Here is a 12,170-nt window from a genome sequence, read left to right on the forward strand (position 1 = left end):
TTCCACCCCTGTGTAAGAGTTATAATGGGAGTGATCTGAATGATTATAGAGGGGATGGGAGCAGTAATAGGAGTCATAAAAGGAGAAGGATGAGAATATGACAGATTTATTGAACATTAACTATTACCAGGCACTGGACTAATTCCTTCCCATTTACTATTTTATTGAACCTTGCAAGGGCAGTTATCATCATTACTTTACAGACGAGCCTGGGGCTTTGAAATGGTACTTAAATTACCTGGGATTACCCAGCTAGCAAGTTGTAGAGATAAGATTTGAAACACAGTCTTAATACAATCCAGTTGAGATGAAAAGCCACACTCCCTGCTGCCACATCACATCGGGTGACATTTGTCAGTGTCTCTATATTCCCTACCCACTCTCTCAGGGTCAGGAAGGAGCTCTAGGGACCTAAAGCATGACTGTTGTGTTCAGTGCATGTTTTGTTAACTGCATAAAAGAAGTCAGCATGTTTCCTAGGGTCATAATATGCATGGAATGATCAGAGCTGTGCCTTTATAAATCACGCTGGATGTGGCTAGTGGCAACCATCTGGTCTGTGACCTAACCCCAAATGGCAGTGAGTATCAGGGGAAATTATTTTGCTGTGAAATTAGTATTAGTGTTCCAGGGTAAAGAGTCCTTCCATTCTGGATCTTTCCCAATTTCTTGGCTGGATTTCCAGCTGTGGCATGGGTTTAGCTGGATGTTTACATAGCAGAGTTTACTCTAGTGGAAAGTGTGTGTGCCCTCTCCACAGCAAGTCTCTGAACTGACTGAGACCAACACCAGTCAGATTTGATCTGAGTGGCTCTTTCATCTCCTGGTGGCACGCTGAAAAGCTTTATTTACACAAAATGATCCATGGCTTTTAACTGTTATTGGAAAATGTACCACAATCTACTGTCAATCAACAATCACAGTCAGAGATAACTCAGTCCTCACTCCCACTCCCACCAGCTTTCTCCACTTGTCCTCAATAAACGTGCTCAAGAATGTCACTACCAACCTTTCTGTAGCATTCAACAGCCTAGTGTGCTCACTCAGCTCTCCTTCTGTCTAAACAGTCATGAAATCAACTCATTTCAGGCACATTGCTCTAAGTACAAAAGACAATTCAGGCTTGTGGGTCCTCACTTGCCAAACACCTTTCTGATTCTTGTTTATGGCACGTTTCTCAAGTGAATACAACAATTCTCTCTGAGAAAATCCTTTTTGAAATGAAATATTTTATTTTCTGTTCATCCAATTCATCCCCCATTTCCTCCCCTTCAGCTCCTGCCCTGTGTTCTCCCACTTTTCTTTTCCAACTTCATGCATGTTTCTTTCCCTTCCAACTGTACAAACTGATAAAATGACCACTCCATGGTATGGTTAGGGGGAAGTCTGGGAGGTTTCTATTGTAGATATGAGAGAGAGAACAGCCAGAGGCATCTGGAAGAGTCCAGAGCAGAGAAAGAAGTAGACTGAACATGGCCACGAGAGAAGCAGGAGCGGAGCAGAGAGAGAGAGAGAGAGAGAGAGAGAGAGAGAGAGAGAGAGAGAGAGAGAGAGAGAGAGAGAGAGAGAGCAAGAGACAGAGAGAAAGACAGAGGGAGAGTACATGGGAGCAGAGAAAGGAAGGAAGGAGACAGAGAGACAAAGACAAAGAGAGTGAGCATGGCCTTGCAGAATTTAAGGCAATGGAGTAGCAGGGATAAGGGAAGCCTGTGAGCTGGGAGTATTTAGGGTAGGAGCTGAGAGCAAGAACTTTGAAATGTGTAACAGGGACTTGTGGTACTGGGAGAGCGGGAGGCCAGTGTGTGCTTTGGTATGCTAATAGGCAGCAGAGTTACCAATTTGTCATTTTTTGCATTTTAAGATTTGGGAAAATAGAATTTCCTTTGAACCTGGTGTACAGCTTCCCCTCCCTGCATATGTGTCCCCCCCCCCACTTGATTGATTACCCAGAGTCCACTCAATACTGCCTGTATGTACATGGGTTATAAGACCATCTGCTGAAGCCTGAGTAGCCTCTCTAGGTCTGTATCCATGAGAAAACTAACTCTTTCTCTCCCAAGAGCCATCAACTGCCAGTAGCTCCACAGAGAGGAATTCCTGAGTAACCCCCCTATCCAGGCTCGGATTTGGGCTGCTTTGATTTCATGCAAATTTTGTGTATGTTACCCAAGACACTGTGAGTTCATGTCTAAAACTTTGCTACCATGTCCAGTAAATACAATTTTGCTATAGAAATTCCTTTGACTTCTACAGTCTTTCTGCCCCCTCTTTGGTGATGATCTCTGAACCTTGGGAGTACTGGTAGGGCAAAATAGATCCAAATCAGCTTTAAAAGGTCAAATTTCAAAGGTAGGAAGCACGGGACCTGAATTTAAACCAATACTCCTTTTCCTTTTAACAGTGGGTGTTAGGAATCTACTACTGTCTGTTGGTATGCTCATCTCAAGACTACAGCTGTGCCTGAGACAAAGACATTACAGATGCTAGAAAGATGCTCTTAAGAAGGTAAGTTTGTGAGGAAGTATGAACAACAGGCCTCAGGGTTGGGATGGCTGGGAAGACATGAGTGTCAGAGAAGTGTCACTCGGTATAAGGACAGGCACTTGCATTAGATCCCTGGGATAGCTGGTACTTGGATGACACGTTGTGGGCTGGAGGAATATGACAGCAGCTAAAACCCTGTTCCTATCCCCAAGGTACTGATGATCAAATGCTCAGAATGACAAGCCATTGAGTCTACCCAACGACTGCATCAGAAAGCCATAGTCTTTAGAGTTATAACGCTCTCCCATTTAACTGCCATTATCATGACTTTGTGCTCTGATCATTCCTTCTTGCCCATCAGAGATTTGGGCATGTGTTGCTCTTTATGTGTCAGCATGTCTGTACGCCTGACCTTCAGCTTCTGATGTTAACTTCTCCAGTGAGCCCCTCCTCTACTACCTACCTGTCATCTACTGCCAAGTGTACCTTGGGCCCTGGAATCACTTAAAAGGTCTCCATGGTCACAGCCTAGGTTTCAGCTTTGAGCTCAGACTCCAGAGTCGTCTCCTTCCATGGACTTTTAACCACTAGCCCTATGAGCAGATGGGGTCAGTATTCTGTCTTCCCAGCTATCCTGAGCACCATTTTGTGCCTAGTACTTATATTGGTAGATATTCTGTGGAAATCTACCCATGCTTCACAAATGTTTGTGAGGTGCCTGCTGGATGCTAGGCACACAGATGGGCTCAGACATTTCAGCCTGCTGGGAACTTAACATCTGGGTCCTTTTCCTCTAAAACCAGTCTGCTAAGAAGCTGCTCTTTGGAAATGTAAACTACTTCCTCTCTAGCTAATTCTCTTTAGGCTCCAGAGTCCTATTATTATTTGTACATGTGTTTGATCCCTTTCTACTGAGAACCATGGGGATAAACAAGGAACCTGTGCAGGTACCTTCTATTAAAGTAGACCCTCCTATCACCTCTTGGAACATTTTTCTATACTTGACATATTGCCTAAAACTCTTCAAATTTCCTATGGAATTGAAGGACTCAATATGCCCCTAGGAGGTCTTCTAAGTGATAAATCAGTCAAATATATTTCTAAAGTGGATCCAGGAAAGCCCAGGAACTTGGAAAGTACCAGTATATATATTTGGTCTTTATAGGAACTGTCATGAGCATGCTGTTCAGAAACAGCAGTGAACACATTTGTGTCTTGCCACAATGCTGGAGTTTGTTTGGATAGCAATGAACTAACAAGGAACAGAGGTGTCAATGACAACAACTTGTCAGATATTCCTGCTTTCCTGGATAACCAAGGCCAAGCTAAAAAGAGATTCTTTTATTACAATCTTATTTACTTACATTACCTCATTACCTCTCAAATGATGCAACACATGGTAAACGTAATGTTTATCTATCTATCTATCTATCTATCTATCTATCTATCTATCTATCTATCTATCTATCTATCTATCTTCCTATCCACCTACCCATCTATACATACATGTAGCTTATAGAGTACCTATAAAGGACAAAAGAGGCAAAGTGTTCAAGGATTTCCAGAGGTCTGCGAATTACGGTACATCCTTTACATGTAATACATCCTTTACATGTAAGATTAAGTGGAGACATGAACAGCTGATGAGGATTTAAGAGTCTGAACTGAAAACAAAAGGAACAAGACAGAGGAAGATTCTGGACTGCTGGTGTGGAGGGAGGCCTCAGGGTGAGGCTAAGCTGCAAGGGAAAGCAAAGGGAAAGATCAGGTCTGGCTGCACTAACAGGCACACAGATGGCTAGCAGGTCCACATGGGCAGACAGGTCAACAGGAAGAAGTAGATTAAAATATGTTGTGTCAAGAGTGGCTACCAGTTCTAGCTGAAGCTCTGGAATAGTCTGGAGTTCTCTGCCGTTGGTATTTGACAGACACACTGGGTGACCAGATGGCTGGTGGATTGGGGCCATCACCACTGCAGTGCTGGGTGTCTACCTCTTTATGGAGCCCAGGTGAGGGAGTTACACCTTTTCCTTGGTCTGGTATGTCTGAAAAGTTTGGGGGCCTGGTTTTCTCATGTGATGCTAATATACACAAATGCTCTCCAATTCTCCAGAATAAATTTATAGGATGTCTCTCTTCTTACACCCAAGAATATTCATTCATCAGTCTGTGCTGCATAAATGGAGCCTGAAGACAGTGCCATTCATGTGTCCAGCCAGGTGCAGAATCGTCCTCCATTTTCAAAAATCAAGTAAAAAGGTATTTATAAAATGGAGTCTCCCAGGGAAAGACACAGTTTTACATAGTATACACTATTTTATACAGCATAGAGTAACTTAAGGAAGCACAGCTGAACCCTAATAGTGGCCCACTAGTATCAGTACAGTACAGAACCATTTCCCAGGAAGAAGAAAGGCTGTGTATAGTAATGTCATTCTTTAAAAGAGGATCAGAGATAAAGAAATGGGTCTGAGTTTGAGTCTACTTATTAGGACACTTCAGCCCCCAGAAAAGTCAGTCACAATTTTCAAACAGGCTGGGCATACCCATACTCAGGGACCACACACCTCCCTCACACTGAAGTCCAGACTCTTGAGCAAGGGTTACAAGGATTCTGATTTCTCTCTGTTTTGGGTGAGTTTGCTCATCACACACAAGTCATAGTAAAAGCTTGCTCGCCATCCTTTAAGAATAGGTGCGTTTTAGTCTTCAGAGCCTTTGAACATCCTCTCTCCTGATTGGGACTGGCTCACTTTTGCCTGGCAGACCTCACCACCCCTTACTTGCTCCTGTCTTAGCAGTTGCCCATTGTCATTCAGTTTAAGGTATGCCATACCTGCGATTGCTCTCTAGCATATTCATCTCTGCCACGAGTTACTCCTAGCTCTCCTTTAGAGTCCAAGTCCCTTGGGAGCAGGAAGGAGGCTTCTCTTGGTAATCACTAAGTAAGCATAGCCTAGGATAGTCCTTGGGACATGATTGATAGTCAGCATACATTTTTTGTAATCAATGAGTTTGGAAAAGCTGAATAGCTTTTTCCCAAACAACAGCATTTATTCCAAACATAAATGTGGCCTATGGAGCAATTAATCACAAACCTTGCTTATTGTATCCCAACAATGGCAAGCCAATAGGGAATGCTCACAACTCCAGTAAATATTCATCTTCTTATGCACCGTCCAGACACTGTTTGGACTCTGGTAATTCTTAGGTGCAGTTTAGTTGGTGAGAGCACATCACCAGCTACCTGGCAGGCTATATCAAGAACAAGCTTAGTGCTGGCAAGGTTCCTGGAAGGGCACAGGCTGCTAGGCTCCTCCTTCTCTGAGTGCTTCATACAGATCATGAGAAAACTGTGTAAATGAGGCTGGAAAATAATTTACCAATAACAGAGTCAAGAACTCTTGATATCGACATAAATGTCTTTTCATTGTGCACCATAGTTTAAAACATCTAGCTATTGGTCAAATGTCTAGGAAGGTTAGGATTTATTTAGCTCCACTGCAGCCCTGAAAGGAAATGTACTCTATCAAAACATGTGTGTGCATTTGCAGCAACCACTGGGGACACAATACATGCATTTTCAATACTGAGGATCGAACTCAGTGCCTAATACATGCCAGGCAAGCGCTCTACTGCTGAATTATACTGCCAGCCCTGTTTTAACTTTGATTTTAAGAAAGGCTGTTGTTCAGTTGTACAGCATAGCCTTGAACTCGTCATCTTGCCACCTTAGCCTCCTAACTGAGATGACTCGCTTGCACGACCATGCCCAGTGGTGTTAAATTTTTATGCAGCCCTTTAGACATACTGTGCTATGTGAAATGATGGTTTTTTTTTCTTCCCAGTGGCTAATGTAAACACACCTCAAGCAATCATAAATGCTTGGATTAGCATCAGTCAAGACATCTTGAGCACATATAAATTTAAATGACTGCTGACTTCATTTCACTTAGGCTTAGAAACCTGGTATGTCAGGAGTCAGGAAAATAAGGGTTTTTTTTGTTTGTTTGTTTGTTTGTTTTGTCTCTGGAATTTTGTTGCAGTGTCTAAAAAAAATCTAAAATTAAAATATATGAGCATGTATGAAGGAATTACTGTGTGTCAAGTTCTTTATATATGTGATGTTGTTTTATCTTTTCAAAATCCAACAAATAGTCTCCTGCATGAGGACAAAATACAGACAAGGGGTTCCCCAAGATGTCACAGCTACTGAGGCCAGAGCTGGTTTTGCCAAGCAGTCTAACTGAGGAGCCCTTATCTTAATGATTCTACCCTACCACCTCAGGAGATCACAAGCCACCCTCCTTGTCACTTGTAGGTTCAGAAACGCCTGCACATCCATTGTGTTAGAGCATCACCAGCATCTTGCTCCTAAAGCTAAAGTGCCACCGTTGTTATTGTCTTTTGCAGAGCAATCATAATGGATTGGAGCTTCGCCCCATGGCAGTGTGGCTCTCATTCTTAGGCAGTGACAGTCAGCCTGAGGGGATTGCGCATTTCTCCAGCCATTTACTCACTTGCTGGCTCAGTCAATAAACACCAGAGAGATGTACAATTTATAAAATGCTGAGAATATAGCAGTTTTGAAGTAACCTGACATTCTAACATCTGACATGTACCTGCTAATCATTGATATATCCTCTTGCAATACCTGAAAAGGGTGGGAGTGGCTAGAGGGCAGGGAAAAATTGTAGAGAGGGTGTCCCCTGCTGTAAAGAAAGCAGGGTGGTGGTCCTCAGTGCCCCTCCCTGCAGGCTGTTCCCAGCACTTCCTGGAACAGCCATCCAAGGCTTCCACCTACCCTGTTCCTGGATATTATCATGCACCCCTTTGCGTCATCAGGATGCTCCAGATGAGGAGGTCCATTTTACCTGTTGTCAAAGAGACAATGACTAGCAGATTTAGTCACATGTTCTGGCTCTGACCCTTCATTACTAATTACTTGGCCAACACTGCCAAAACACATAGAAATCATGGCCAGAGAAGTAACTTGTTGAAAGTCACATAGTGATGTAGAGCCAATCAAACTGAAGTAGGCTGTTTCCAGAGCCTGAGCACTAATTACAGTCTTTTGCTGTCTAAATGGCTAATTGTAGGTGCTAGCTCTATGGACCTCATGCTTTGCATAGGGGAAATAACAAACTGATTTTGCTAAGAGGGCTGTGCCTTCAGAGCCTGCAAGAAAGTGTTGATGCAATACCTAGGGGAGGGAAACTACCAAGCTCTGTGACCCTCCTGACCTGAGGCCAACATGAGAGGGAGATGCATGGGCTAGAGCACAGGATGAACACAGTGTCCTCTCTCCCTAGGCTTCAGCATGCTGTTCATGGAGTCACTCTGATTATCCACTTTTCATAGGAAGAACAGCATCTTGAAAGTCTTCCAACTTCTACCCCTGGACCAGAGAGATGGCTCCAGAGCCATTCAAGCAATAAGGCCCAACGTTGGAACTGCTTTCCCTCCAAAGCACATGTTTTGCCTCTGTGGGACATGATAACTGCACAGGGTAGGTGGGTCCCTCCTGGGAGCCTAGCACTGGAGATGGCAGCGAGTCCTGCCTGTTCCCTTTGCCAGAGGTATTCTATTAGCCTTAATTATTTGTGGGCTGGGAGAAAGCTCCCTTCATGGGCATCTGGCAAGGTAGAGGACTAACAAAAACCAACAGAAAGTACAGCATGCTGCTTCTGCTGTCTCCTGGCATTCGGAGCCTGCCATGCAGGCAATTCTTGGCATCATTTTTGGGCAGAGGCTGTCATTCTCTTGGCCAGGGTGCCAGGAGCCAAGGCCTCTTTTCTGTTGCCATCTCAACTCATCTCTCTACCCCTCCACCATGTGCGTGTGCGTGCATGTGTGTGTGTACACATATATAAATACAGGTGGGGTTCTTGTATTTTTGCTGGTATCAAGCAAAACTCTCTATGGCAAGTGGTTCCTGGCCTTTTCCAGCAGGAAACATCCTCTAGCCATAGATATTTCATGATATCCTCCCAGGGTCCCATGCTAAACCAAGCATCCTTTTAGTACTTGGTATAGAGATTCTTGATTTTGCCACCTCTCCTCAGCCTGGTGCTATGAAGCTCCATTTTGTCTCTTCCTCTGCCTAACTAAGCCCTATTGAGACACTTAATCACAGCATTTTTTTTTCTACTGTGAGTTAGAGTAACAGCTCCCATCTTTTCCTTGGGCAAGGCTATGTTCATGAACCCTGAAGACTCTGCTTCCTACCCTCTAGACAGACCATACCATGGAGAGTTCTGCACCAAACTGTGGATGTGCAGGGCTTCACTCTAAAGCTGGGACTTGAATTACTGCCTTGTCTTACTTGTTTTTCTCCCCTCTCAGGTCAGACCACTTTCTCTCTAGATAGAAAAAAGGGATTAAGATACATTGGCTGGGAGAAAACTATTCCATGTCTTGTCCCCCTTCCTCTCCAGTCTTCCAAGTCCCCTTGTTCTCTCTCTAGAATTTCCCTGAAGAGGCTGAATCTCTACTGTCCTTTATCAGAGTGAAAAGCAGGGAGTTCCCACTTAATAGCTGTTTATAGATGATGCTGAAACATGCATTTCAACTTCAAGCTCTGTTGGGCTGGCTCGTTTTGAGTCAGGAACTATCTCCATCCCTTTGGTATCTGTGCATTAGGATTTCAGCCAATTAGAAGCCAATCCAGTTAGATTATGTCACCCTATCCCTCCATTGCTGAACCAAGGGAATATGGAAGATCTTTATCGGCTTATGGTCTGTTGGAGGCTGTGCCAAATCAGCAGTTCAGATGTCACTTAGAATAATAAAATAACCAAATCAGTCATTTCACCCTGTCATACCACTGCTGAACAGAGGGAATAAGGCAGTTCTTGGAGGTCATTTTATGCAGCTGTTCTGTTTGAGGCTGGGCCAAATATGAAGTTCAAATGACACTTAGAACAACAAAATCATTGTCTCTTATCAGTATAGGAAGCTAGCTGAGTGCAGAAATATGATTCCACCACGTGTCATGACTTCCTAGAGAACAAGCAACCATTTCCACACCCTACAAAGGTAACCAAGAACAGATCAAAGAAACAATTCCTTTAAAGTCCAAACTAGCAAATCAGTGAGTTTGCTGGTGTTACTTAAAGGAGTAAGGGCTACGCAAAGGTGGTATCACTGAAAAGCCCACCTTAGCATGGGCCGCATTTTATGAAAGCTGCAATCCCCAAGCTCGCTACATGATGGGCAGGCAGCTTGTTCACTGCTTACATAAACATGGGCATGACTCTGTGTATCTTACTAGTTTCCGAAATTTCTTGAGACTTGTAAGGTGTTTACTTCCTGAGTCTCCTTAGTCTCTGCCCTTCTCCCTGAGGGGTGGGGAGGACGCTTCCACTTAGAACTTCCTGACTTGCATGCGGCCTCTCTCCAGGATGAAATGTTTCAGCTCCAGGAAACTGCTTCACAACACCAAGTTGTCATCTTGTGTTGAGAAGTTCCCATGCTTGCTTGAATTCTCAAGAACAGACATAACACAGGAAGGTCCAGACAGTTTCAAGGCAATTTTAACCCCAGAATTGAAGAATTGTGTCCATAATTTTAAGTCACACTAGAATGTGCTTGGAATTTATGTAAAAAAAATAAAACTGAATAAAATGGACTGGTAAATTATAAATTGGTAGAAATTACTTGGAAGTCAGATGTCTGATAAGGGTTTAATATCAATGATATATAAACCCTTCCAAATCGTCAAAAACTCAATTCAGTTAAAAGCAGTGAAAAGAATTCAATAGATATTTTTTCCAAAGAAGATACATAAATGGTCACAAGAATCAGAAAAATATGCTGATGATCATCAGTCAATAGGAAGATGTGAATCAAGACTACAGCAAGATGACACTTACACATTGGTGGCTTAAGTAGGAAAGACAATAAGAAATGTTAGAAAGGGTCAGAGAAAAATGTGAAATGGGGGAGCCATTGTGGTTATCAGTTCAGAGGTTCCTCAAAAAAACAGATATAGGGAGCTAGGGAGATGGCTTATGCACACACACACACACACACACAGCACTGCCATATGATCTAGAAATCCCAGCCCTCAGTTTGTAGCTGAGAGAGCAGAAGTTAGGATTCAAACATTGATATTTATACTTACCGATATTCACTGCAGCATTGCTGTGGCCAGAAGACAGAAGCAACCCAGACGTTTGGAGATGAATAGCAACAAACAACATGTGGTAAACAATGCAGAATGGACTATGATTCAGACACACAAGGAATGGAATTCTGGAGCACAGTATAATACAGATGACACTGTATGAAGTAAGCCAGACAACAAAAGACCAAACTGTATGATTCTAGTTCCATGAAGGAAATAAAACGCAGAGAGAATGTGCCACCAAGGCCACCAGCTTCTGAAAGGTATGGGTGTGTGCAGTTATTCCTTAGTAGATACAGAGAAGTGATGAGAAAATGTGGAAATATAGACATGTTCCTAATATCTTTGATATATCCACTTAACAGTGACCAAGATGGCAAGTTTCATTAAATATATTCTGCTACAAAAAATCATGGAAAAATACCATAAGAAAATAATAAATCTAGGGGCTGGAGAGATGGCTTAGAGGTTAAGGGCACTGACTGTTCTTCCAGAGGACCGGAGGACCTGAGTTCAATTCCCAGCACCCACATGGGATGGTGGCTCACAACCATCTATAATTCGGTCTGGTACCTTCTTCTGGAATGTAGGCAGAACACTGTATACGTATTAAATAAATAAATCTTTAAAGAAAAAAAAGTAATAAATCTGAACAAATAGTTGTAAATTTTTCTTCTATGATTCAACTAAACGTCAGTGTCAGAACTCAAGAGCTCACTTTCAGGCCAGGGCTTAATCCATCAGACCAGCCTGCCGGATCTCTCAGTTTGTAGGATTCCTCTGCCCTTTAGTTCTGGGTTACAGAATGTTACTAAGTATTTAGTGACTAAAGAAATGTGATGAGGGACAGTGAGAGGAAGAGACTTGTACATCTTGACATCTGTCAGGCCCTGTCCTTTAACGTTATTTATGGCATACTAATTCATCCTTGTGTGCCCAAGGGCAGCCACTGAGGGGGGCTGGGTAAACTTGCCCTTGGTGCAGGAAGCAAGCAGCAGCAGCTGGGTCAGAACGCAGATTTGCTGGACTCTAAGCTCTCTTGCCTTGCGCAGCTCCTGTTCACGTCTCTGCTCATTTCCTTGGAATACTGGTATTCCATATTGTCATCAGGAACCAGGTGTACCTTCAACAGAGGAGAGCTCCCTTGGAATCCCACGTCAAACAAGGCTATTCATCTTCCTGGTAGGAGCAAGGCTCAGACCACACTGCACCAACTCTGCAGCTGGCAGAAGGGCCACCCTGGGGCTGTCTGCAAGTGTGACAACTAGATGGTGCCAGACACAGGAAGCAAAAGGACCCTAGGATCAGTGAGGCCAGGATTCAGGCAGCAGGTGACACTGCTTTATATAGGTCACCACATAGGACAGTGTTCAGGTCTGCCAACATTCAGGCCCAGATCCACATGTTAGCAGTATATTCAGAGCTCTTGTTAGCTCATTCTGGGGTGGGACATGATCAAGGGGGTCACAAGGAAGCCAGACCCAGTCCTGCTCTGCTGTAGTAAGTATAGCTGAGTGGGAGGATGGGAAAAGGAAAAGTGGAGGTGATGGAGACTTCC

The 12,170-nt window shown here is 43.5% G+C and overlaps 1 long non-coding RNA gene across 1 annotated transcript; it reads left to right on the forward strand.

Moving 5' to 3' along the window:
- The first annotated feature begins 4,607 nt into the window (after positions 1-4,607).
- LOC121832047 (uncharacterized) lies at positions 4,608-10,874 on the forward strand. The gene is made up of 3 exons (XR_006075566.2): positions 4,608-4,743; positions 7,846-7,993; positions 10,625-10,874. It is a non-coding gene; the product is annotated as an uncharacterized LOC121832047 (long non-coding RNA).
- The last annotated feature ends 1,296 nt before the right edge of the window (positions 10,875-12,170 follow it).

Source organism: Peromyscus maniculatus, chromosome 9 (genome assembly GCF_049852395.1).
Source record: "Peromyscus maniculatus bairdii isolate BWxNUB_F1_BW_parent chromosome 9, HU_Pman_BW_mat_3.1, whole genome shotgun sequence".
In the NCBI taxonomy this organism is placed as follows: Eukaryota; Metazoa; Chordata; class Mammalia; order Rodentia; family Cricetidae; genus Peromyscus; species Peromyscus maniculatus.